The sequence below is a fragment of the Frieseomelitta varia genome, unplaced genomic scaffold, assembly GCF_011392965.1.
Source record: "Frieseomelitta varia isolate USP_RPSP 00005682 unplaced genomic scaffold, Fvar_1.2 scaffold_217, whole genome shotgun sequence".
In the NCBI taxonomy this organism is placed as follows: domain Eukaryota; kingdom Metazoa; phylum Arthropoda; class Insecta; order Hymenoptera; family Apidae; genus Frieseomelitta; species Frieseomelitta varia.
Genome location: NW_025109939.1, coordinates 627,770 through 655,327, shown reverse-complemented (window position 1 = coordinate 655,327; position 27,558 = coordinate 627,770). Strand labels below are relative to the sequence as shown.

The 27,558-nt window shown below is 43.1% G+C and overlaps 1 protein-coding gene across 16 annotated transcripts in view; it reads right to left on the bottom strand.

The window, feature by feature from the left end:
• The window catches only part of LOC122527421 (protein turtle-like), a 235,210-nt gene that overhangs the window by 180,076 nt on the left and 27,576 nt on the right, over positions 1-27,558 (bottom strand). For all 16 annotated transcript variants that reach the window (XR_006306341.1, XR_006306340.1, XM_043651603.1 and 13 more), the window contains exon 2: positions 21,203-21,257. The gene's annotated coding sequence lies outside the window, so the exon portion shown is untranslated. The remainder of the gene's footprint in view (positions 1-21,202; positions 21,258-27,558) is intronic.

Genomic DNA, 27,558 nt, shown 5'->3' with positions numbered 1-27,558 from the left:
TTAAGGGGGGGGGGGGGACAATTGTTTCAACGATGTCGTCCGTTTTAACAACAGTCAACTGATGGTTGATCTTAGCTGCAAATCTTCCGCACAGATAGCCGATAGTCTGATGGCTGATAAATATTTCGTTCAACTTTTGCTTTCTATGTCGTTCTTTCGTTAGTCCCGTCCAAAATGTACAGAAGATGGGCCATTTACATTGTTTCCACGACGATTGTCTTTCCATTTATGAAAAATTGAAAAAAATATATAGAATGCACATAATATGCAGAAATATGTAAAATAGTATAATAGATTAGTAATAATAAGTTTGTTCATATCGTCAATCCGTAACGATTCTTTTTTTACAAATAAATTAATCAAATTCAAAGTTTTGATCTTTCCTTCTTGATTTTTCATTTTGAAATCGACGTCAAACAGACAATTGTTAACGAGATCGTGTATATTTTCTTCTTTTTAAAACAAGCTTGAAAAATCAGGTATCGCACAACGAGTTTGCGATTTAAAATGAAGTTGGTTACATTTTAAAATATATACATATGTACGTCCATCTATTAGAAAAAGACGCAGTTACTTTTAGAACAACCCAATACAAGCTGCTCCCATTATTTTATCCAAGCGCTGTATATGCACACGTGCATACACCGATATTGATTAATAAATCTTAAGATTTGCCGGAAAACCTTGAACATTTTCCAGTATTCGAGCTTTTAACGTACATGCCGCAAATTCAGCGCTGAAACAATACTACTCTAACTATAAAATTCAGTTAGAAATTCGTGCAAAATTCAGAATAAACTCTCGCGTAAACCTTTAGAAAGCCTTGTTCTTGAATCCGTCTCTGGCGGAAATTGTTACTATTTGTTCCGCGCTTGATTCGATTAGAAATCATATTTCAACTATCGTCGCGTAGTGCGATTTTTCGCGAAGAATCCAACAGGCAGATGCTGTCCGAGATAGGTATGTAGTAATTTTTGCTACGATTCGAGAACACCGCAACAAAACCGTAGAATGAAAAAAGTTTATATGAACGTTGTGAAATGTACACGATTGGTACATGCACGTACACACGTGTGACGTTTTCTCGTTACGCTAGGCGAACCGCGACAAAAATAAACCAACGTTTATTCGTAGAATCGGTTATCTGTTGGTCAAAATTTCCAGCTGCCTTCCCGTGCGTTATTAATCGACGAGATTGTTCATAATTCACCGCTTCTCTACATCTCCTTTTTCTTCGTATTTTCATACAACGCCGCGGGCCACCGAGACTCGGCGTGCATTGTCATCGTTGTATTTTCACTTTCGAAACGCGACACGCCTACAATTGAAAAAACGTTTTGAAAAAGAAAAAAAAAAAAAAACGCTGGAGACCACGCCGTTCACCGCGAAGGTCGTGTGAAAACGCAGAGAAAGAGAAGGAGGTGAAGCCCCGATTTTAAATACCGAGCTAACCCATCGCGAAGGCCGCGGACGGGCTCACGCTCGCGACGTTGGCTGAAAGGTCAGGGGTGAAAATATAAAATAGTACGAGAGGTCACGATGCACTCCTTTTCCTAAAGATAATTTGCTGGGGCTCGTGTGGGCGTGACGCGTTCCTTTTTTTTCTTTTTTTTTTTGGCTCGCGACGAACGTGAAACGACGGAGAGCGAATGCAGCACACGACGCATCGATCACGACGACATCGATCGTGCGATTGGTAGTAGCTCGCTTCGAACAATCTAGGTAATTCCTGACACAGCCGACGCTCGTCGAAGCACGCGATCCCGTGCAAATCCGACGCCGTTTGCAAGCCAGCCACGGAACAACGAACTCCGCCGCGTAAAGCAAGGGAAGAAAAGTCGAGGTTTTACCGGTATCGAGGCCGAGTGACTCTAACGAGGCCGAGCGAGATAGGAGGCGAACGATCTCCCGATCTCCCCCGGGAGGTTTTAATGATCGGACCACCAAATTCCATAAACCGACTTGGTATCGAATTACGTCGCGGCTATGCAGCTTTCATGGCGGTGTTCGAATTTTAATGCGCGTAACGCGCGCACCACCGCGCACGAGAACGTCTGCTACGAGAGCCTCTGCCTATCGTGCAGCGGCTCCCTCTCGGGCTTTACGATATCGCGAAACGCCTCCGGACCCGTTTTAAGTGCGATGGACGTCGTAAGCTTTACGATCGTCCTACAGCCGACGGCCCACTTTCGCGATATTACAAATCGTTCCGATTTTCCGCTTCGAGCAAACGGCAACCTAGGCGCGACGCTCTTTCCCACCGAAATCGTTACTCCCGAATGCGAACCCGAACGCGGCGACCTCTCCTCCCCTGTGAAAGCGAATTTTCAATCGTGAAGGAACCGCGATACACTGCCGATTTTTCTTCTCTCTTTTCTTTTTTTTTTTTCTTTTTGTTTCGCGAGAAAAAGCCAAATTCCAAACGTTATTTTCCTTTCGTATTGCCACAATAGCTAACTCGACCGAAATATCGATTTTGCTTTGTGTCGCCGACAGTGAAACACAGCCGTTGTGATATTTTCTACGTGCATCGGTGAACGTCGCGCGTGTGCAACGACGAGCGCACGGATCACGCGAACAACTCTTTCGTGTCTGTTGGAAATCGGATCGCAACCTGCGACCCGCTACGCGGGTAACTGTTACTTCACGAATGTACTCTGTAATTAGTTGCTTGGTAAATAGCTGTTTAGACGTCGCCGTCCTTCACGCCTCCTACTTAGTCGCGAGTTTAAACGTAACTTCGGAATCAGCCAGCTGTTGATTAGGTGATTAATCCTAGCGACTTGTTCTTAAACAGGATCTGAACCGTTTACCGAAATTCGCGCCGATTTAATCGCCGATTATTGCGAGCGACGATCGTTTCGCCGTAAACGGAGAACGATTTTTAGAGCAAGACAAAGGTATATTTTTAGAGCACGATAGAGGAGATAATTATTTTGGGGATGAATCTGTGCGAACAATACGCATTACATCGACCAATTCTGCTAGGTATCATTATTCCGTAACGAGCTCTAAAAACGAGCCATTTTCACCGAGCCATCGCCCCATCTATACGGCGGAAACAATCCCTCCTACAAAAAGGAAGCTTGAAAACCGCAGCGAACCACCTTATATGCAAATTCAACAGCCCCCTGATCATACTACGCTGGATAAAGTAGCCTGTGGGGGAGAAACGATCTCGACCAGTGTTGAATAGATAAGCGCGGGCGGTATGCCTTTCTCATCGAGAATTCATTTAACGCGGTCAGCGTTTCATAAAATTAGCCGATCTTACACAGCGTTCCAACACATGTGTATAACTTCCACTAGAATGATAACAAACAAACGGCGTGCTCCTTTTGGGAAATTATTAACTCTCGTCTGAGCAAACTCTTCGAGCCTCGCCTAACGAACGCTGGATCTATTTGAATATGTTCGTTTCAACGTCCATAACATCCATTCTTAATTATCTCTAACTTAAGTGTTAAAACTTGTGATGGATAACCGATAAAAAAAAAAGAAAAAAATAGAGATTTGTCCGGTTTTGTTCCACTGTAGAGGACATTGCGAAAGAAAACGGAAAAGTTTTCTCACTTATTCAGTAAGCTTATTCGATGCCAGTCAACTCGAGGAAACAACTAGGAGAGCACATCGCCAGAACAATGTCTGGCTACAATGGCCAATGTTCGACATGATGCTTGCATTGCCAACACTTTGAGCAATATCGTCATTAAAAAGACGATATAAATAATAATAGATGATATCTGTTGAGAGACGATAATACGAATGGTAAAATAAATGGCACGAATAACCGTAATAAATAAAAATAAAAGTAAAATGAAAACGAAAACTTTTTCGTTTCCTTTTTCACAATTTTTTCCAAAATAGAGAAAAAAAAAACAAGCAAATCTCTAAATAGAATTTCTTATTTTTTTTATTTCAGTCCCCTACACGATCCCGAAGTTTTGACAAAATTAAATTACATTTGAGACATCCTGTTTTCCTCGTCTTTTATAGGAACGATGTACTCAAACTACTAAAACTAGTAATTCTAGTAATTTTACCGTCTATTGTAACTAAAGCTTTCAGTATTAATTACCTACTTACTTTCTCTTCCTCAGAAATCTTAGAGCCATGCTCTTTGTAACTCGAATGAGGAATAAGTTTTCTAGCATAGTTGTTCTATTTTCTTTCCTTTGTTTCTCTCTTCTTTCGTGTTCTTATAACGAGCTTGCCTCGTAATAAAACTAAATATTTAACTCAGTTTACTAACTTTCATCCTCGTAATTTTATTTTCCTATCTAATTTTATTTAAGTTTCACTCTTCTCGTTTTACGTTGCGTTCTCCGTAATCTTTACCGTGTACATTATACATTTTCGTATCGTCGGATTTCCATTTCGTATAAACACGTAAATTACATTAAATTACTTTCAATCTGCAGTATAACTTAATCCGAAACTACATATTGTACAGTAATTATAATTATATTATTATTGTAACTAGCAGCTATATTATTTTAAATAATATAACTATGTTACAGTACGTTGAAAAGATGTCGATTTCGATGAAATATCGGGTGAAGGAGACGATAAAGAAATTGGTCGGGTCGGCCAATTCGAACATCAAATTCGAACAGTGGTATTTTATTCGTCGTTGAAACTAACTCGCAGGTAGAAGGTAGAAGTGCGCGCTGATCAAGTCACAGGAATCCCATCTAGGATTAATAGTCCGATATCGTCGATATAGGGAAACAAGCCTCAGGCGTTTTTGCAAAAAAAATTCGCCAGCCATATATTCGGGGTGTGTCTAAATTAACTGACGTCGATCAAGCTGAACGGTCGAGATAGCCGGCCGAGCAGAGTCGATCTCGCAGCGGCATTGGCCGAAGCAGAAAAGTTAAATTAAATTCTACGCGCCACCCATTTCAATTCGTTTCGAACTCCACCGTCACACGTGCAATAGATGAGCGGTAGCGTAACGTACACTCATGCCGGTCGTTTTCATAATCCCGCTCCCTAGAGGCCTACTATAGCTTTTTACGATAATGGCTCGACTATAAAATTTTCCGCAGGCGTTAGTCACTTCCCGAAACATTCTCAAGGTGGAACGCGGTTACGGATAGACGATCGCCCGATTACTTTTCAGCTCGTTTACCCTCGCCCTGGATTCGCAGTTAAATGCGATTCCACGATCGACGACGATTTCGCGGTCGATTTTCAGACAAGTTTCGGATAAAAAGTTCGCGCCTTCGATGATGATTCTTCAGCACCTGGAGGAGGGGGGAGGGAGAAGGGAGGGGGCGGTTTACGCGCGTCTGAAAGCTAGAAAAAGTTCCGGTCGGCATTTCCATAATCCGCTTTCATCCACGTTGCCGTCACATCTTTACGAGCGCGGCCAGCATAAAACCCGGCCATGGAGATCTCGTTCGTTTTGCGAAACAAAAAGGGGGAGAGAAGGTGCGAAGAGCTGTCATACGATAACTCGGAACGCGCATGGGTCGTACCGGTGGCAAAGGTCGCGCGGACGTTATCCTCGGTCTGCCCTTGCTAGCCAGGATAAAGGGACGCGAAACGGTATGGGGAAAGACGGAGGGTCAGGCTAGAAAAAACACGGCAAGAGGGACAGCAATGGCCAAGTGGTGAAAGGACGAGAAAAACGTGAACTACGAGCTGGCTGGGAGAAGAATGAGAAAACGGGAGGAAAGGGGCTGGAATTAATGAGACGTAGAGAAAAAGGAAAAGAGAGACCGGTGGTACATGGTGTGTTTCTTAATACGTGAAACGTAACTGCATCGTACGTTAATAAAGAAACACTTTGCGCAAACAAAAGACAACGATACGTTCGCGAAGGAATCGAACGTGATATCGGAGACACGCGGCGATATCACGCGTAACTGCCGATGAAATATATAGCAATGACAGTTCGGTACATAATCTTAAGCGTCGATCTAACGACAATGAATACAACGAATGCGTCGCGTCGGCAACGAAACTGTCGAAGCCATTGGACACTGGACAACTTCTTCCCCTCGAATTCTTTCGCTCGACGTAACCACCGGAATCCGAGGCGAACTTGCAAAAAAGTTTGACGCGTTCGACAAAAATTTTCCACCGAGATTTTTATCGAGGAAAGCATGTCCGACTATATCGCGAGGAGAAATCAGCAAAATGGCCGGTTGAAGAAAGAGTAGTTCAAAGAGTTTCCAGACGACGTCGAGTACGTCGCATCCAGGGTCCACTACGAGGTCTGACCTCTTCAGGGACGGGTGAATAATAGAAGAGAGCCATCGCAGCTCGAGCTCGGCCAACCTGTATCCTCGCGCCCTCCTTCGAGTGTCCGCTAGTCTGGGATAGTTGTGAATAACGATGCCCGAGGGGAAACCAGCCCCTTGTTGGTATCCTCGTGCCAGCTAACGCAGACCCTCTCGTGATCCGACACTTCCTCTCCCACGTCGCTGGCTACTGACGTACAGTTCACCTTGCTTTCTATCAACTACCCTCTACTTCCGCATACCCATCCTCTCGAGTATTCCAATCCACGAGAAATATCCTCGGCTGGATAATATCGCGCGAAGAGGTATTTATCGGGAGCCACCTCTTATTTCTACACTTCCGTTCTCCATTTCTGTATGGCGGCGAGGAGGAAGGAACAGGAGGGGGGGGGGCGGCATGGAGCCAGGAAATCGAGCGCGAACAACTTTTATCCGAGAACAAGTCTGAACGGAAACAACTGCTCTCCGCTAATATTTCTCGATACGTTTCCACTTTATTCGCTCCGTTCTCGTTCGCGGTTGCGCCATAAAGTATTTCGGTGGCACGAGCGCTGCACCGTCGAAATTTACGATTCAACTTGTTCATCGATCCGAAAGAAGGGCCTCCGTCGACGCACGGCAACTAACGGCAAGATGCAAATAGGCAAGCCAGCTAGCTAGGAGGTCTGTTGGTAATATAAGCGGAGTCAGGAACGGACAAGTTCAAAGCCACCTATAGTATCTAAGTTAACCTGACGTGGTTATTTCTCTCGCAACTTGGATGTAATAATACCGTGTCGAAAATGTCAGTTGCTTATCACGCTTATTGTCCGGCGTTTCTTGTCATACAAACGTTTCAGATGCATCGACGGAAATATTTCGAATAACACTTTTGCAATCTTTTGCAACTTGAAAGAATCCAACGACGATTCATCATCTCTAAGATTATTATTATTATTAGCTTGACACAAGATATCGTTGCAGATATTATTCTCCTTTATATTGTAAATAGTAAATAAATTGTAAATAGTCGCGTTGGCAATACTGAGCTTATCAACTCAATTAAGATTTGTTCGTGTCATTTTTGTCAATAACTTGCTCTCTACGACGATTTTTGTCGCCGTACGATACTCAATCGAAACATATCTTTAATCATTTATTGTTAGATTGGAATAACGTTCTCTAACACGTGATAATCACTTGGAACTAAAATTGAATTCGATTGAATTTCAACCTGCATAATTGTATAACAGTAGTCATTGTCAGTCTTTCGGCCGTTTTGTTCTTTTTACGATCTCTTCGTCTGGGAACATCATATTATGACGAACGAACGACAAAACGCAAGTGTTTCTTACGCGTTCGCTTAATAGCCAAAGTTTAATTACTGGGATAACGGTGTTGGTTTATTAGTGGGTCTAATAATAACGTTGCTCGCGACGCTAAACGAGCGATGAAGCACTACACAACAATACGATAACGAGAATATATAGATAGGTAGGAGAGAGAGAGAGAGAGAGAGAGAGAGAGAGAGAGAGAAAGAGAGGTGCGAAGCGACGCAGCCAGTCGGTTGTCTGACACTACATATTTGCTCGAGAAGACAAAAGGAACTGGTTGCTCGGAAATGGTGCCGAACTATAGGAGTGGATGAGCAAGGAGGGTAAGAGGGTGGAAAACTTAACAATACCCTCAGGCCGATGTGGCACGCAGAGTAGAACTAGAGAGATTGGAGGAGAAAATGCCGTGAGAAGGAAAGGACCAAGTGCCACTAAAAGTGTCATCTCTCATTCTCGCTACTATTTAACCGCGTGTAAAACCAGAACAGAGTGGTATTCGTGTATACGGATCTCTTTGAAACCCGGGAGGGGGTGAAAAGGTATACACATCTGTATATATAAGTACACGCGAAAACGAAGAAGGTACCACGGCCATTTTCTTCCGCGACACCTTCAACTTTCACGGGCACTTGGCCAACGTGGCCATTTCTCCGAGAGAGAATTTCCAATCCTCCCTCGACACCTACAAAATTATCGCAGCTCGCTGCCCGTTTTACAATTCCCGAAGGACCCGTGGAAACGCGGCAAGGATACTTATTTTCCTAGGGAAATAAGCGGCGAACCGAGACCTGGCTGGCTTCTCGAAAATCCACTGGAGACACTTCAATGTGCTTTATGGTCATTTCGTCGCGTACATGTTCCTTCCCGTTCGCTAACTCGTGAGCGAATTTTTAGAATCGATATTTTTAATAGATCTCCTTTCATATCTCTCTCTCTCTCTCTCTCTTTCTCTCTCTCTCTCTCTCTCTCTCTCTTTACAGATATACATTTACTTTCTTCCCGATAACGACTACCAAGGCCATCGGGGAAACCGATTCTTCGTAAGATCTTCTTGTCAACACATCGCGCGATTCTTTCTAGCTCAAGAAACTTTTCCAAACGATCGAAGTGAAAGCTCCGTAACGCTACTAGCGCGAAAGATGTAAATCAAACGCCGCGCGAGTACTGATTGCCGCGAAACCGCAGACGGTAATGAAAGCAACAACCGAGGATCGCGGTTACCTGGAAAGAGCGCAAACATTGAAAAAGCGTACAGTCTCATTGCGGTGATTAAGTAAGAAATTGAACTTCCATGGAAACGCAACTGCGCTGTTGCGCCTTCAATTATCGCTCTCGTAGCAAAAAATGACCACGGACCGGGGCTTTCTCGAGTGCGCTGCCGCGCTACATCCGTATTCCCTTTCCCGACTCGAATAATCACGACTCTAACATTAACGATCCGTTTCGAGCATTCCAATTTCGAACGGAGCAAGAAATGAACCATATCGCGTAGCGCTTTGATATACTGTCATTCGTGAAATTGTTCATACTTTACTGTACCTGTAGTTTCGTAAAAAGGAAATCGTGGATGCAACAATCTAGTCGTCCTTGTTTTAAAGCGTGAAGCCTCTACTTTGACAATCCTAAATTTTTTTCAATGATGTTTTTACGTCATGTAACAAGTGGGAAAGTTTTCGAAAATTAAAAGTAAAAATCACTGAAACATTTTTCTCGTAACTAAATCTGTCACGGTTTTGGAGGTTGGAACTTTTTCTTTCTTTTCTTCGTAACGAGCTCTCAAAATTTTCTGTACGACATTTTTTGGCCATTTTATTGATATTTAGACGACAAAATGTTAAGGTTTCCTGAACTTTTGTCACTCAATTGTAATATTCAAAGTTCGATAAAATAGCGAAAAGAATCATACAGTAAGCTTCAAAGCTCGTTGTAAAAAGAAGACTTCAATTTTTAAGCTCTTGGCGAATCGTGAAAGTGATTTTAGAAACTAGAGATTTGGTCTGAATCTTTACCATTTTCGAGAATAAAAGCACCCAACACGTGATGTGATATCTTTAAAAAAGATGAACTTAGGATTGTCAGAATAGAGACTTGACGTTTTAAAAGGAAGCAAAGTGAATTTTTGCACAATTGTGTTTAAAAAGTCGTAATTTAAAATATCGATAATCCTTTATCGTACACCAACAATTTTGCGAATATTTGTCTTTACCGTTTCATCATGAATTTGTTGTCGAGTATTTGAAAATAACGTTACAACATACGAAAGGTAACGATTTCAATGAAACAATCTCAAAAATAATTGAATTTCTGACAGTGACTCGCAACTCACACACAATTGATCGAGTGATACACTGAATTTAATTAACGATACACGTCCATTTTGTTCGACCACAAATCTCAAACTAGCGCGGATCGACGAGGCAACGTTTACGCTTTCCAAAAAAAAACATCAAAAGTTACGAACGCGGTACAAGTGTTTTGGGCCATGTTTTTGGCCATGTTTGTGACATTCGATCAATCGTGTGAGTCGGTTTATGTACAGTTTGCCGCGTGTTTTGAACGTAATAACTTTCAATCGAGAGAAACGAGCCACGAGCAAACGTGGTGACCATAGCAGAAAGCAAAAGAACGCATTTTCTCGAGCGTACTTGTGAAATAAATGGGCACGCGAAATTCGATTAACGAGTAGCTGGTTCGAAAATTCGTCTGTTTCGGAAATACGTCGTTCGACGGAATACCTTTGCCCGACGACGTTCATCTCGCAAAAGTTTCGCGCAGCAACCACTCGAGCACATAAACTTTGCATATTGCACGTACAATCGCCGGGGAACTTGCGACGCACTTAGAAAACTCGCGAGAGAGAACCACTTCGATTCCATTCTTCCGATTATGCCGTTATATACGTTATAAAGCGCCACGAAAATTGAATACATTCAGAATTTGCATAGAGTTCCATCCCCCATTCTATTACCATAATTTGTAAAAGTCAAATTATAATTTCATTCCCAACTTTTAATGCAGTTCTTTGCATTCGTTAAACTTGGTTTCTTCTCGCGGGATCAATGAGATATCTAACTTTCGCGTGGCGACGCCTTTGGAAGTAGAAACGTGACGGAAACTTTTATCATACTGACGCCTCACCTTATACCGTGCACGTCCAGTCTGCGTTCGCGGTTTGTTTAAACCACGGCTGCCGTTCGACGATTAACCAAAAAAATCGTCCTCCACTTTCTTCACCTCCCTCCCGCTCTTCCTCCCCCTCGCCTTCTTATTTCGAACTGCCTCGACAAAGAATCGCGAGAGTAAGAGTCAGAGTACCTTAGAAAGTGCTTGCTGGTGATAGGAAAGGGAAAAAAGAGTGGACGGTATAATAGCGATTTCCATCAGGGGACGTTTAAGGTAGCGAGCAAAAGAGTTGTCTGTTCTTCCAGCGGCGACGACAGAAGCGAAACACACCCTCCCTCTGCTAAGGGGTGAGGGACTGAATGGAAAATCCACAGGAGGAGCAGACGATGGGCAACAAAAGGGTAGGAGGGATGTTTTCAACGGTCGACTTATTCAAATGAGCCGATAGATTGAGCCACGAAGGTGCCATTTGTTTCTCTCTCCGAGAGTCGTCTTCTTCGCTCCGTATTCCTTCGCCGCGAGTTGCCCGACCCCGAACTAAGAATAATGCCACTGGTAGTGGGCGTGGAATTCAACGATCTTCCGATCACTGTCCCGCAAATTTCAGCAGATGGTACAAAAATTCGTCTCCGTACTTCGTATTTCGTGTATCGATCATTGGTCGAGGTACGAGCGACGTACGTTCTCACGAACGTGTTACGTGAAAAGAACGATCGTAATCCGGTGAACAAGCCTTAATGAGAAATCGGTGTTTAATGAAATTCATCGGTGCCGGTATTCTTTATTGAATGAGTTCTTGATGGTAACCGGCGATACTCCGGATAATAGCCGACAGAGAGGGAAAACCGGCAGCATTAACGAGGTTGAACGGGTCACGCGGTCCAAGACAAGGTTCGAAAGAGAAGAAAGAAAGTAAAAGGTTGCAACGGACTAAAGGGGCATTCCCTCCGATTTTCCGCGTCATTTGTCCGCATCCGGAACGATAGGAAATTTTCTCAGAGCTCGGTCGTCGATACGAGACAAGAGAGAAAATCACTCGACCACACTCGAATTGACGCGTCCGCGTTACGTACACTCTACCGTTCACCATTCCTACGTCCTGCCCTGTCTACATCTTATTTCCTTTTTCTCAATCAATCCTTTTCTCTCCCTCGCACGGTGATTCTCCCGTCTCTGCCCGTTTCCATTATCTTCATTCTCGTTCCTCGTTCGTCAAACGTTCGCCACCGGCATTAAAAATCAACGCGGAAACGGAACGTTATCCTGCTTCCTTCCTTTGTCCCTCGCTCTTTGTTCTTCTTCCGCCCCGACAGCGTGCTCCAACGAACGCGTTGCGCCGTTACCGATATAGAAACATCTCCGGGTAACAAGCCGGTTGTTCCCAACGATCTAGAAAATTTTAATCAACTGGTTGTCGAACGGCCGACAAATTGTTGGGAAGGACCAATCCCTCCCGAATTTTCACCACGCGACTCGTTATCCACGTTTTTCTGGCTCGTCCGTTCACTGAGAACAGCCGATGAATTACGTCGACCGAAAGGGGAAGAAGGAATAGGCGAAAACCGCTGAAAGATGAATCAACGACAGGGCACCGAACGAAAGAACTTTTGACACGATTCCCGATACCGGTGGAGCGGCGTTCTGAATAATATAACGGGACACCGTTGGCGCTTCTGCTCGTGAAATATACACGAAATTTCCTCCGGTCTTGTTCCTGCCTCCTGCTGAAAAAACAAGGGGAGGAAATAGTTCGAGACACCGCGCTACCACGAAAGAAGCCGTGCTTCTGTGTCCCGGAAGCGGTCAGATACGCCTGTATGTATGCTGCTCGGTATACGGGTAACTTTACGCTAGCCGTAAAGAAGGTTAAAAAACGAGACGAAGTTTCCTCAGTGACCATGAAGAAGGAATCTCCCGTTTACAGCGAACCCCGAACACGCGGATCTCTCTCTCTCTCTCTCTCTCTCTCTCTCTCTCTCTCTCGCCTTGCTTTTTTTTCTTTTTCTTTTTACTTCAAAATTTTCCTCCTCTTTTATTATACCTTAAAGAATATGTATATGTATATAAGATAAGAGCAATTGCAGCGTGCTACTGCATGTTACTTCGGAAAGCAGGTTGAGATTGAAACGTGAAATCGGCGTAAGTTCAAAAGCTTTCACGACCTTTGCGGCGCAACCCAGATCCCGAACCGCGAACCCAGAATAGAAACGCGCGATTGATTTCATTATTTGCTCGGGCTACTGATTCAGTCTCGTCTTTTCTTCGTGGGGAACCTGGCCTCCTTTTGTTTCGATCGTTTAGTCGTATTTAATGAGAAATCCCAGGCCATTCGACGATCGGGGTCGAGCGTTCCGTCCCTTACACGAGAACCTGCCAAAGAACTTGCAGCCTCCAACAGCCTCTCCCCTCCCCCCCCTCCCTTCTCCCGCCGATAAAGTTTCTACCTTATAACCTTGGCTAACACACAGGCGGCTGAACTTTTCCTCTGAAACACAAGGAAATCGATTCGGGCAACGCGACGACCCGCGTGCACGTACATATGTATCGGAGAGATGAAAAGTTATTTTCCAATCGCTGGTCGAGTTGCCAGTGAGGTAACCTCCGGCCTCCGGTTAAACGCGCTCGACTCTTACGAACAATCCGGCGGGACGAGTATTCCGAACGAGTATCGATCCCACGGTGAATTAATCGAAGAGGGTTAGCGACCTCGGCTACGTACGTGAAAGATAGACAGGCAAAGAAAAGCGAAACAGAAAACGAGAGCGAATTTACGTCGAGAGATAGCCGTTCACCTCCAACCTACTTCGCCGTCACCTTCCTCCTGCCTCGTGCTCCCTTCTTCCATCCACTACTTCGGCAAGAAGAAGTCGCTTTCCGGCTCGTAAAAGTGAATGCATAAAAGTGCGCGCCATGAATGCATAAAACAGAGAATAAACCCCATCGCCGGGATATTCTTGCTTACTCCTTTCCTCGTGATCGTTTGCACGCGGTGGTTCTCTCTCTCTCTCTCTCTCTCTCACTCTCTTACTCTCTTTTTCTGGTCTTCTTTCGACGAGGTGGAGCCACGCGATACCTTTGGTCGAGCGTGTATCAAGTTTCGCGCGCCTATCGTCGTTCTTGCCCGATCTTACGTCGGCAACCGTTCCCTTCGAGTCGAGACGCCTCCACCTGAGAAGCCTGCAGTGCGCGACGCTCCTTTGACAATTTACCCGACATTCGATTCGCGAGACTTATTGGCACTCTCGTTTCTCTCCGCGCGCACGGGGTGTTCCATCGAGTTGGCAATCGTCTGGGGAGCCATTCGAAGCGCCGCGTGCACTTAGCTTCGGATAAGTACAATTTTCTGCCGTTTCTTCTTTGATTTAACCGTGTGCTCGAGTCTCTCCGTTCCGAAAGACTGTTGCACCAGCTAACGCTGCAACGAGATTACATCGCCGAGAGATGCATCCGATAGAGCATCGCTTTGTACTTTGTCGGATGATTGTGTTAAGGCGAACGATATGTAACACTTATAATATGGATGTATTTCAAATACTCAACATGTCATATCAGGAATTTTTAAAATATTTGTGCGTAGAACTCGCAGGTATTAGGCGATATTTCTTTTTTAGAAAACTCGAAACTGAACGCCCCATAAATTTGGTCAGTTTCAAGTGCGATGAGACCTTCTGCGTCATAAACACGTGCGTATTCGAAGTATCGTGCAAGCAATGGGATACACTTTCCAGAAGAGAATCGTTTCCCAGAATTGCCATCCCATCCGAGTTACTCTCATAGGTAGCATAAGACATTTTGGAAACTTCCCCCATACTTCCTGATTGATCTTAACATATCCCCGCTCCACAACTCTTCAGAGTCTTTTGAAAACAGTAACACACGACCTTGATATGAAGGAAGATTCTGAAGACATTGAAAGATAGAACAGTCAGATAAGAAAGAACACGAGAGAAAAGAGCGTAGTCAAGTAAGAACACAGTGACTTGAACGTTTTAATCAAAGCAAGAAATTAATCGCCAGACATCGGTCAATTTTCGGCTAAGGGTATCTTACGAATTCAGTCGTCATCAAACAAGCTAAACTTCCTGAATCTAGTAGAAGCTATCAAGCTTATTGCAAAATAAAGACAGTGAAAATCAACCAGAGCTAGTCGTTTCTCACAACAGTGGGTGGTCCTTCGAACCCCAAAGAATATACACAAAGATTCCAACACCAGTTGTGAGTATACTTAACAGAATAGGTTCGAGAAAAGTTCCCGAGAGTGGATCTCTCATCGCGGTCTCGGGGCAAGGACACGGCTCGGTTTCGTCCCTCGAACCAACGATGAAACAGATGCTCCGTTTCGTCGAGAACGAACAGTTTCTAACCTCTGCAATCGCGCCTATATTCGCAGTCATGTAGATTTCCAAAATCATGTACATTTCGTAGCTTTTCAGCAGGGAAAATTCGGCTTGAGCGTGGACCGTGCTGTAAAACGGCAAACGAGATGCTTCGAGGGCTTGGTGCACTTAGCTCTAAAAGAGCCCCATTCCGCACCCTTTTCCTGCGTCAACTCCCAGCCGTACTCGTATTCCCTACGCAGAAATGCAATATGCGCATACGCCAGACGTGCCGGGGATAACACGGCGCTTCGCACATGCGACCGTTCGCAAAATACTCACGAATACGCGATTACCTTACGCTGCGGCGACTTTTTTGAAAAGTCAAGTTTTTGAAAATCTCGCCTCCGCGGATTGGGGGATGAACGAATTGACATCGACTTTTCGAAAACAAAGTTCCAACATGTGAAACACGTGAAACGGCACGAAAAGTTCGAGACAGAACGGAGAAACGACGTGAACAAATTTAATTAAGATGTTACAACGTATCTTTGACAAAATCAAGTACGTCGATTTTTCAAAGACTGTATATTCCGTTATTGCGACTCTTCTAGAATATTCTAGGAAATAATTAACTTGAAGGTTTTTGTCGGTATCTAATGGTAACTGATATTTCGACAAGCGTTTTTCTCGGAATGAAATTTTCAAAATCGACATCAGAAATGTCTGAAAGACAACTAGACTAGAGTCAATTTGAGTAAAAATTTGGGGTAATATTCGTAAAGCCATTATCTTGATGAAGCGAAATTGTCGATTCGTTTCTATTCTTCTTTTTTTCTGTTTATTAAGAAAAGAAGTTGAGAACTTATGACGAAAATTACATGTTCAAGTTCAATTAGTTGTCAGTTTTTTAAAATTGACATTTTAAAAATTTCGGCTAAAAACAAGTATTAACTTCTTTTGTAATTAATGTGGCACAATTTTAATAATGGAATGACAGTACAACATATATGTACCAACGAAACGACAGATTTATTGCGATCAAAGTTCGGGACCAAAGTTCTTATCTGAAATGTAACACCAATTGGCTACTCATGCGATTTCATCCCGTTGGATTATTTTCTATGGAGTTGTATCAAGGGCATTAATAATTTGCAAATCATCATTGAGCTCGAAAATGAAATTCGACACGTCATTGATGACACTGAACCAAATTATGTGAAAATGCCATTACAAATCTTAAATGTCTTTGTCAAACATTATATTAAAATATAATATTCAATATAACAGGTATTCAATAATATATTATTTTTGCAATTTAAGTTTTACTTGTAAAAAGCAGATAACTATTATTGAAATACCATTCAGAGTAATTTCCAGTTTAATATTCATTCCTAACCAGTTCATAATTAGCTGACTTTAAGTATAGTTGATACCTTTTCAAGCTTAATTTTCTCGCAAACGAAAATATTTTATTCTTCCTACTCGACTTATATTTTTCAATGACTTTTACCACTGGATAGGAAAGTATCTCGCGCCTTAGTGAACACAGTCGCGGAATAGGTTCGATACAAATGGCGTTAACTTGTTAATTTGTTCCTTCAGTACAACAGTCTAATGGAGTTAGTCACGTGTTCAACTCAACTAAAACAATCAACTACACCGTGATATCAACTTAGCTCACTATGTTCTTATCCTTACACTACACGGCTAACAAGCCTTGTACCGATAGAAGTTCCCTTTCTTATGACCTGACAATTCGTTTTCATCGATGTTTTTTCTTTCTCGGTGCTCGAGAGCCGGAATATTAGCAGCGACAGAATAAGCTGAACGATAAGACTTCGCCGTCGCTAACGACCTAGCAGAAGCTCGTTGTTGCCAACTTCGTAAGAGATGCCCTCAACGACGTCAACCGTGGAAGGGAGGGGAGGTTTGTAAAATATGGACGAACAAGAGGGAGCAGGAGTTCCGCTCGCTTTCGTATTTTATATCGCGGTCCTCGTGCACATATATAAACTTCCCTTTATCTACAATGGCCGCGTACATCCGCGTAGCGAAGCAACGAAGAAAAGGATCGAGGTACAAACTCGGAAGGTTCGTCGATGAGGAGGAGCGGATGTGACGCAGCTCGAGTGCCGTTTTAACTGTTCGCTCCGGCACACACACACACACACACACACAAATGCAATATAAAGATATTCCCGCGGAACATCCCGTGGAATCGTTGAATGAGTCATTAAATTAGATCCAAGCCACCGGGAGAGCTTTAACTTCGTACGTTTTGATTGCCGCGTATTCCGCTCGTCGAAAATGCTTCACGCCAATAAACGCCGTTATTAACGCTCCAGACTAGCGTTACAAGTTTATTATTAAAGCTGGTTAAAACTGCAAAAGTTTTCGACAAACAGTGCCGAAACTCTGCCTTTTCACGGAAGGAAGACCGTAGGCGAATCTGCGCTCTCTCGCAGAACGAGAGCAGAACTACGTGTGCACCCGAAAAATACAGCATTCTGAACGAAGACTACGTTCAAAGCTCTGTGTAAAATTTCTGAATGGAGAGACGTGTCTTCAACTAGATAAATTGCAAGAAGCAACTGTACAAAGAATTCATCTTTTCGCCACGTAAATAGTAAATAATCCCAAGAAAACGAGCAGCAGACTTTAAATCTGCGATGTGGCGGAACGCAAACATTATATTCAAATCTTAGAATACAATAAGCGCATAGAACAAGCAATTTAGCAGACCGTCAGTGTTCTCTTCGGCCATTAACCCTTTGAGCGCTCACCAAAATTACCATATAAAAGTGTAATACCGAATAAGAAGCGCGTGATCAATTAAGAATGCATTCATCTTTAAACATGTACCTTTTGATACATCTATTCAATATATTTTAATCTACTTCTTTGAATTTATCCTGTGCATTATTCTCTAATCCGACACCGGTTAAATATTCAAAGGGTTAAGCTGCCAATGCCGAGAGGAATTTCACGAACAGTGACTTCGTCATCGCAAAAAGTGCAACGTTTTCAATTATTTATATCCTGACGGTGCTTGAAAGTACCGCTTTACGTTTTCTTTTTCGTGTTACTCAAAAAGATATGCAAAACATTTATAAATCGTTGAAAGATGGCAAGAGGATATTTATACGTTCTTGCTTTGTGAACTGCCACGTTTTCTTCCCTATCATCTCACTCGCAAGCTTCGACGATATTTATAACTAGCACTTTCAATGTAATACGTTACATAATTAAATTATTATAAAATATATTTTCATTTCTCGTGTGTTTACGATATACCAAAAGTTATTTAATGACATATAAATATGGAAAAATTTGAAAAATTCAACCTTTTTAAGTTACGTGTGTTTTAAAAGATAAAGCAGAAGAATTTTTTTGATTTTGCAAAGTTAATTTAATTACAAATGTTTGAAGAATATATCTAATTGAAAATACAGTTAGATATATTTTTTCTTTCCTACAATATTCACTGTTAAAATGTCTTAGTTTAGGAAAAAAGATCCTCTCAGAACTTTTTTATCACTTCAAATGTATTTTCAACTCTTTTTAACCCATTAAAGAGCAATGCAAAAAAGCACTTCTTCAAACGTGTTTTCCTTGAAATCTCATCCTTTGATATAGTTGACGCGATATTTCAAGTTCCAGTTGACGGGCTGACATAAAATTCTGAAAGTATCTTCAGTGGAAATTTTGTGCTTGAAAATAAGACAAAATAGAGATTCTTACTCTCTAAATAAAGACGATCTTTTTCACGAAGTTGTAACAATTTAAAGTATGGACAATTTTCCATCGTTGCAACATACGTTCAGTTATTTACTGCGTATACAAGATACGAATAAAGTCAGCACCAATAAAGTCAGAAAAATCCGCTGAACGAACCATCATCGAGCATGAAAGAACCCCGTCGAGTCCCGTAACGCGTTTCTGCGATGAATCGCGGAGAGTCGAGGATATTACGGTGGATCGTAGTTCCGTCGCGAATGAATTTCACGAATGTCACGAGACGGATCGAGAGAATCGAGAGAATCAGCGTGTAAAACGATCGAGGCCATCATCCTATCGCGGCGCGCGCCAACCAGATATACGCGTTTCCAAGCATTTCACCCAGCCGCCACCTTCGGATCAACCGATCGTTTTGCCCCTTCTTCCCCATATATTCGACACAATATAGTTCTACTTTAATATATCATCGGTATTATCGACTGCCGCGGAACGCGACAAAGGCAGAACGCCAAGAGAAAAATCGAGGCGCGCTGAAACGCACCGAGGTGACAGGGGAGCATGCAACGGTGAGCCGAAATCGACAAAGACCTCGGGAAAGACCCCGGTTTCGCAAGGGCAAAGGGTAAATGGAATGGGGGATAGCAATATCGATGAACCTTCCATCTTCAGGATTTTCACCTTGCTTCGACGAATGATAAAAAAGACGGGGCAATAACGCGCGGCTGAATATGAGCTGCTGTGAACTCTGGCGTGTTTGACAATGCGAGTGAATACTCGGGGCACTTTGAGGGAAGACACGACCGGGGGGGAAGGGAATAAAATTTTTCGATTCCCGGCCTCGTGCCGCGGCGTTTCATTCAACGAACGAAAGGGCGCAGGGAATTTTCACAGAGGAGCGTACGAAAGCAATCAATCGGTCGCAAATTGTACGTTTGTTCGATAAATATTAAAATTTTCGCCTGCTGCTGCGGGTTTCCACGATAAAACGATAACACCGCAGCGATTGCGAGGAATTAACCGGCTATGTAGATAATTCAAAGCTCTCTCGAAACAAACAAAAAAAAAAAAAAGCAAAAAAAGAAAAAATACAATTCTCCGCGCTAACTCGTTTACGGACTAGAAACAATTCGATTAAGTTCGTTCGGCACTCCGAGCGAGAGTCGCTCGATTCGCTAAATAAAAGGCAGGAACAACCAGCCAGGGAAAAGAGAGTATCGCTCGATTGAAAGACACGAGCAACGTCCAGAAATGGGTAGACGATTTCAACGGAATCTGAAAGCGCGAAACGTTAGAATACAACGGGATCGTGAGAACAGCTGAACGCAGTTAGAAGGATAGCCAAGCAGAATTTGGACGCTAAATTTGCTCGATGCTGATACCGTGCCAGCACTTCATCTACATCTAAATAGACCTATTCTTCTTTTCATCTCGAGAGCGCGCCTATTTACACCAAAAGAACATCCCAGCAATGCAGGCTTGATTTCAATTAAGCTCGCCAACTCCACCGAGATTTTTTCACCTCTCGCTTCTCTGATGCCTCCATTCATCATGGCGGTAAGGCAACTTGCACGTAAGCGAACAGCACGATGCAGTAAAAATATGTTTCTCCATTTCTTCCCTTTCTTTCTTCCTTCGTTCTTCTTTCCTTTTTCTTTCTTTTATACCAGGCGTCGGCGAGCAATATCGGAACGTAAGAATCAAAGGGAACGAATAAACGCATCGCAATTCTCTCAAACGAGACTTGACAGAAGCAAACACGAACACGCGAATTGCGAGGTAATTCTAAAAAGATAACAGTTTGGCTATTTAATCGGATATTTAAGAATCGATCGTACGTTCGCGCAGAGGAATTTTTGTCGAAGAAGACAGAGGATCTAAATGGCGGAAGAAACGAAGAGTAGTTTGTATCAAAGTGGACGACAAAACCCTCGATGTAGATAGGTTTCCTTGATACGTCCGTTGCTCGACGAAGACGAGTTTTTCCATCGCAAGGCGGAGACGGTACGAAGACGTAAAAGCAAGCGAGTGAATAGTTGAAAATTACAGTGAACTCGTCCGTGAGAAGGAATGCTAACCTCTTTTCCGCTTCTGCGTATCCTCCTCTTCGCCGCCCTCTTCCCCTCGTGTTTCTTTTCCTCCTAGTTTCCGCAAAGAATCTTCCAATCCTCGCGACAGATATCACGATACGACTATGATAACACGTTAGCACAGGGAAATGCGCTACCAGCTAGAAACATGGATGGAATTCCTTCGTGCAGAGCTAATTATTCAAAGCAACGCAAGTTACTCTTCTGTATCGATTTATGCTTTTGAATTAAGCAGAAAAGCGTACGACTGGTTGACGTTCACAGCAGAAAACTCTCCCGTGTTGTCGTAAGTATTGCAATAATTACGATCGTTTACGAACACGCGACTTTCATAATCGTATTAGGCGTACAGGAGCAGAAAACTTACGTACCGATTCACGTAGCTCCGGGGCTCGTCGACGAAGCTTTCTGCTGGCAACTCGAAATCTGAAAAACGAAAAGAAAAAAGGGATGTATATGCAGTTTAAACTTGCGTTTCAAAGAATTTTATGAAGGCGAGCGTGGAAAACGCCGGTTCAGAGAACACTTTACCGAGACGGATATTTCTGCATGCGCGGATCGTCTAGCGAGTTTTCATACGCAAAAATTTGTAAATGTAGATTCTGCACGCGCATCTTCTCCGAACAAAGAAGATGAGTTCACTACATTTCGGAAACAACGTCACGCGTATCATAAACAATCACTTCCTCGAATCAGTGCAGAAATTAATTGCTGTCAGTTCGTGTAAAGTGTTCGTGATAAAACGGTACGTTCGTGAATACTTAAAACGTAATAAATAATACTTCAAATCACGCTGTATATAAGTACTCGTGTGTGTTTCGTATATTAATCAGCATTTATCAATACAGCAAACAGAAACCGTAGCACCTTTCACTTCGTTCAGTTACAATCGAAACATTGTCCGAGTCTACAATAATCGTAGCGACGCCCTTTAAGTTTCATCTCGAGCATCCAACTGATTAAAACTCCGCTCTTAGTCCGAGTTTCCTGCACGGAGTTGCATGACCCTCGAGAAACGCTTGGCCTTTTCAGGCCAAAGTACATTGCCCAGGAATAATTTTACATTTCGAACGTTCCCGAAGATACGCGAGTGATTAGAAAGGATACTTGATATTTGAGGGAGGAAGAAAGGAAACGGGAGGGAAAAGAAATAGCCAGCTCTGGCATGATTTTACCGCTTCGGCCGGCGTAAAACAAACGATTAATCGACTTGCATAGAAAACGAGCATTACGCCGCAGTTGTTAATTGATTTTTCCTTCGAAAGGGAAAAAGGAAAGCCGTTGGAAGCTTTTTAATAGTCACGAGACGATAAGCGAGCAAACTCACGGCGGAAATTCCTGTGAAAACAGTCGATACACATCCAGCTACTGTCGGTGAAATTTTCCTACGGTGTTTAAACATTTAATGGAGTAACGAGAGTCATCGGGGAGCGAAAATCATGAAGAATATCGTCCCCTTTTGTCGATAAAAATTTTATTCAACCGGGAAACCGGCGAGATACCAACGCGCGAAATAGTAGACTTTGTTTTCGTATAATAAAAAAAAAAAAAAAAAAGAAAGGGCACGTGTGCCAACAATGCGTAAAGTGTTATTAATACGAAGAATATATTCACTGCAACGTACATGGCTCTCGTTTGTTGTTGATTGCCAACGTACTGGCTCTCCACAGCTTGCCTCTCATATTAAAGCTTTTTAAATGCCTTTTCACAGTTTAATATTTCGCTGACGAAAGGGACAAAAGAGAATCATTCTAGTGGAAAAAAACGTTTTGCTTTAATCGTTCCCCTTCTATACCGAAGAGATTTTTCACCCCCCGAAAATTATGGCCATATTCGCATGATAATCGAAATAAGCTCGACGAACAGGGAGGTACGTACAAGTGTTTCACACGTGGCCCGACAATCATACTACGTAAAACGATAATACCTTTCGGCGTATTGCGTGCTCCAGAATAACAATTCCCGCACTTGAAGAGAACATCGTCCATTTTAGAACTCGGCGCAACGAAAATTATATATTCCGGCGAATGTTACGAAGTGCTCGACTGATTAGACGCAAGGTGCAGGGTAATTCATTTTGCTCATTCATTATGGATTTTAATACCGGCCGCGTTCCAGAGCCCCATCATAAATTAAAACCTGTCAGACGACAGTCTGACCGAAACGAATAAACTCCGTCGTGATATACTACGACGCGAACGGACAGAATTCGGAATTTTTTTCCCGATCGATCTCTCGATTCTCCGTCGAACAACGGAGTCGTCGGACCCTCCGGCCACAAGGCAATTTATCCGTGCGTACGGATTGCGCGTTCACGCGTGCGTCATTGGTCATGCATAACCTTTCAAATTTCAGTCACCGTCTGCAATCGAAATTATTTTACTCGAAATTATGGATTCCGTTCTCCGTCTGTCCGTAGGAAAATTTGACGCGAAGTCGAAGAGCGAGAGACGAGCGGACGAGAGCGAGAGCGACGCGATCGAACAGGATAAAAATGCAAATACCAGCGGGCGCACCGCCCGGTGAATAGAATTTCGTTAGTATTTGAAACAGCCGGAAATTCCAAGTTATGGCGGCAGCGAGGGGCCCCGCAACGAACCCCGGAACGGTGACCTTATAACACACGCGTGTTCACGTACTGTGACGTTCGCACACTTGCGAGCCTCGTATTCGCACGAGAGCGTGCGAGGAAGGGCCATTAAGAGGTGGTACTAGCTAGTTTTCCTACCGTTTCTTCGCGATACCGCCCCGTCTGGCGAATATATCAGCCCACCCTTTAATTACACGCGTTACGTACGCTCGTTAATTAGGCTCCGGCACGGCGGAATTAGAAAACTCGGCTGAGGGTTGCACGCGAATTGTAAACGACTGTGCCGCGCGATATTTTTGCCAAACGAGAGAGATTCTCGGTCTGATTTCGGTGGAGATCGTTATATCGTCACATTTCGAGGGTCGCTCGCAATATTCTCTGTAATTCTCCGAAAATGTAAATGCCAATTCGATGCTACAAAAGCAGCGTCACGTCCCTTTGCAGCTCACCGCGGTTTCATCTTGAATAAATACATACGGATACTCGCGCGTAGTACTATCTTGGCTTCCGTACTCGAGCGACAATGTGCCGTAGAACGGTCGGCAAGTTTAAGTAGGTACAAACCAACACAAGAATCTTATGGCAGACACCATATTAGTTATACAATAAAAATAGTAAAATAAATATAAATTGTAAATTATACACAATATAAATTATACACGATAGATATCAATTATGAATTATTAATTCTAAATAAATATAATTATAAATTAATATTAATATTTCTATTACTAGTAATAGTAATATAAACGTATATTATACGATATACAATATATAATATAATTAAAGACAACAAATATAAAACATACTTTGTGCAATACTCTGTTAACATTAATTAATATATTGTATCATTACATTACATTATATTGCAGATTGTTTCAGTATTGATAGTACAAGTTGTCCAATTCGTATATTTTCAATTTAATTAGTTTATTCGTTTGTATGCATACGCAGTATGAGCACCAAAAATGGTACGTGGCAAGGAATTTTAAAAATATATATACAAGTTATATATTTTTCAATTTGGCTCGTAATTACACATTTGTTAACTTAGCCAACAACTGCTTTCTCGTAATACATTTAAACAGAGCTTGTCGTGAAAATGAGTACACGTAAACAAAATGAATTTGCTCGAATTGGTACAAATCCTGGCGATTCTCAACAATCATCATTCGCGTTTACATTAGAGACAAAAATGCCCTGCCCAGGAAACAGTGTCAAGTCAACAAATTATGCAGCATAAACGAAATATCCGTATAAACGAAAATATTAATAATCTCACACGGGCAAGTTGCGATAAATCTCGGATAAAGAAGCCAGAACTTTATCGTAAGCGAGGATACACTTGGATCCGAGCGTATATCACGGCCCAGGCCGGGGAAAAAACTTTACCACCCATTGCTAGGAAATATAGCGCCCCATGGTACGACGAGGATCCTGCGGTGAGCAGCATGGCGGTCTTACTGGCCCATATAACTACTTGTTATACCATGCAAGCAATCGTGATAAAATACAGAAAGGATCGTTAAGACGTTCTCCCCCCTCTATCCACGAGAGAATGCACTTACTTGTCCCCTTTTGCTCAACAACAATGCAAAAAGTTGTCCCAAGTCGAATGGCGAACTCGTACGCAAAGCCTGTTTCATTCACGGTAAAATGAACAAAAACCAGTGTACGCTGTTTCACGTTTCGAGAGATCGTAGGTCAAAGGGATCGACTGGGGTCTGGCTGTGATCGTGGAACTCAACGAGTCAGAATAACGCGTGTCGCGTTAGCATTGCGACAAGCATTTATCCGCTTTCTCTCTCCGTGAACTTGAAATCGAATTACAGGCGCTCACGCAACTCCCCGTAATTCCAGACGCGCGAATACGGACCGACGACGACGGCGGAACCAAGACCGTGAAATCTATACGTACCTACACCATGACCAACCATCAACGACCACCTCACGGTCTTATTGTCTTTCGTTGCGAAAGTGCAACGCGTTCGCCCGACTTTACTCACCGCAATTATCAAACGACGATTTTCACGACGCGCAGGAGTAATTTCTATAGACGATCAGACGGTGAGTCCCTTCTTCTTTCTCGAATTTGGACGACGATCGTAACGAGGTTAATCTCTTCATGGACGAAAGCGAAGAGAAAGTGATTTAATTTTTCGTTTGATTTTTGCGTTTTACTCATCTTATATCGGCTCAGAGAAAATAAATATACATACAAAGAAGAAAAAAAATAATGTCACAAAGCAACGATTGTTACGTGGAATAATAACATGTTATCAGCGCTAGCGTACGACGAGTTCTTTATTTTCATTGTTTCAGGGATTCAGTAGTGAACAGTTTTACTCCAATTTTACTCTTTCTTCACTTAAATTAATTTTAATTTAATGAAAACGGACACATACGTGCCAATGTCCCTGAAGAGGTTAAATCTACTCGACTTCCAATAAGTTCGGACTCGTAGATTAGTTTACCGACACGCAAGCCTTAATTAATGAATTGCCCACCATGTTTCCGGGTACGAACGAAATCGAACCACGTCGGACAAGAAGAAGAGAAACAGATGAGACAGATCGAATTGAGATTATCGCTCGAGACCTTCCGTAAAGCCTTCGCCATTAATACCCGATGATAATCCAGGATGGATTGGATCGAACACCGATTCCTGACAAGGAGATAAAAGCGTGACACAGTTGAAATTCATCGCAATAAATTTCGACGTTCGCCGACGATTTATGCAGTTCGTTTCTCTTGAAATTACGGCACTCAAGGAATATACGAGGCAGTTAATTCCCCTCCCGCTGACGTCATGAAGTCATTCGTGTCGTTAGTTTAGAAAATACCGTTCTACGAAGCTTTTACATTCCGCCGAATTCATTATCCCTTTAATTTAAAAGCTGTCGAAACGAACAGCCCTCGCCTGGTGTACACCTTCGACCGTCAAACTGAAATAACCGACGGCGCTTACGCGAACGATGGCTCGTTCTTTCTTGCACAGGGTTCCAACCCTTTATACCAAAAGAAATAATAACGTTGTCCCGTGTCCCTCGAGCCGACGTGTCGACGTGTCAGTTACGTAATTGCGCCAGCCACACGCGCCAGTGGACTCGCTAATTATGAGAGCGGCTGAATGAAGCGTAAAAAAAGACGCGGCAGCGGGAAAGAGAAACCGGAGTTGAAAGATTCACCGGGACGTACTGCACGTACGTACGTATGTACGTCTTTTGCGTAGGTTGCGCGCACAATACACGCCACGCAATTCCCACCGGCATATTCGCGGCATCCTGGGTTCTCACAGTCGAGCCAGGAGTGCGTTCACTCCGTACTCGACGAGTCGTCGACCGTCTCTTTACCTCTGGAGAAATATCGCTCGGACGTTCATCGATCTACGAATCGGTCGCCGAAAGAAAAAAAAGAAAAAAAAGAAAAAGAGAGAACGAAAAATGTAACAGGGCACGAAATTGCGATCATCGAGAAAGGATGGAGGTGGAGGGAGGGGGTCGCCGATCACTTTTCGCGGGTTAGCGACGGATTTTTCAGTGGCAATTTCGTCGAACCCGGTAATCAACGATGCAGATTTACGGTAATGTACGGACGATCGCGCTTGGCCTCCGATAGACACAAGCGATAGTAACGCCATGTCCCACGATGCATTAACTGCAGCTGTCGCAGCATGTCTGCACAGGACGGACTAGGACCGTGCTATTACATTATGCACATGTGGGTCACATAAATACATCGATCTCATTGGTCGCCGATAACAATCGGACCGATCCATCGGATCGACGTCAGTGGCAACGTTACAGAGAATTCAGATGCCATGCACTTGGAAGATGTTCAACCTCTTGGTACTCCACGACAAAGAGCTTCGTTACTCACACCAATTCAATTCCTATCTACGTCCGTCCAATTCTGTCGATACCCAGTCTTCCCCCCAAATCTTCGCGAAACGAAAATGCTTCGAAGAACTCTTTCCCTCTTATCACAACGAAACGTCGCGTCGTTGTCAGCCGTTGATTTCAATGAGCTAAATATGGAAAGAGTTTAGAACGAAGACCTTAACAAGCCTTGGTTCGTCAAGGCTCATGCTACTGACTGCTCATTAGCCAATCGAAAAAGCGAATTCGAATACAAAAA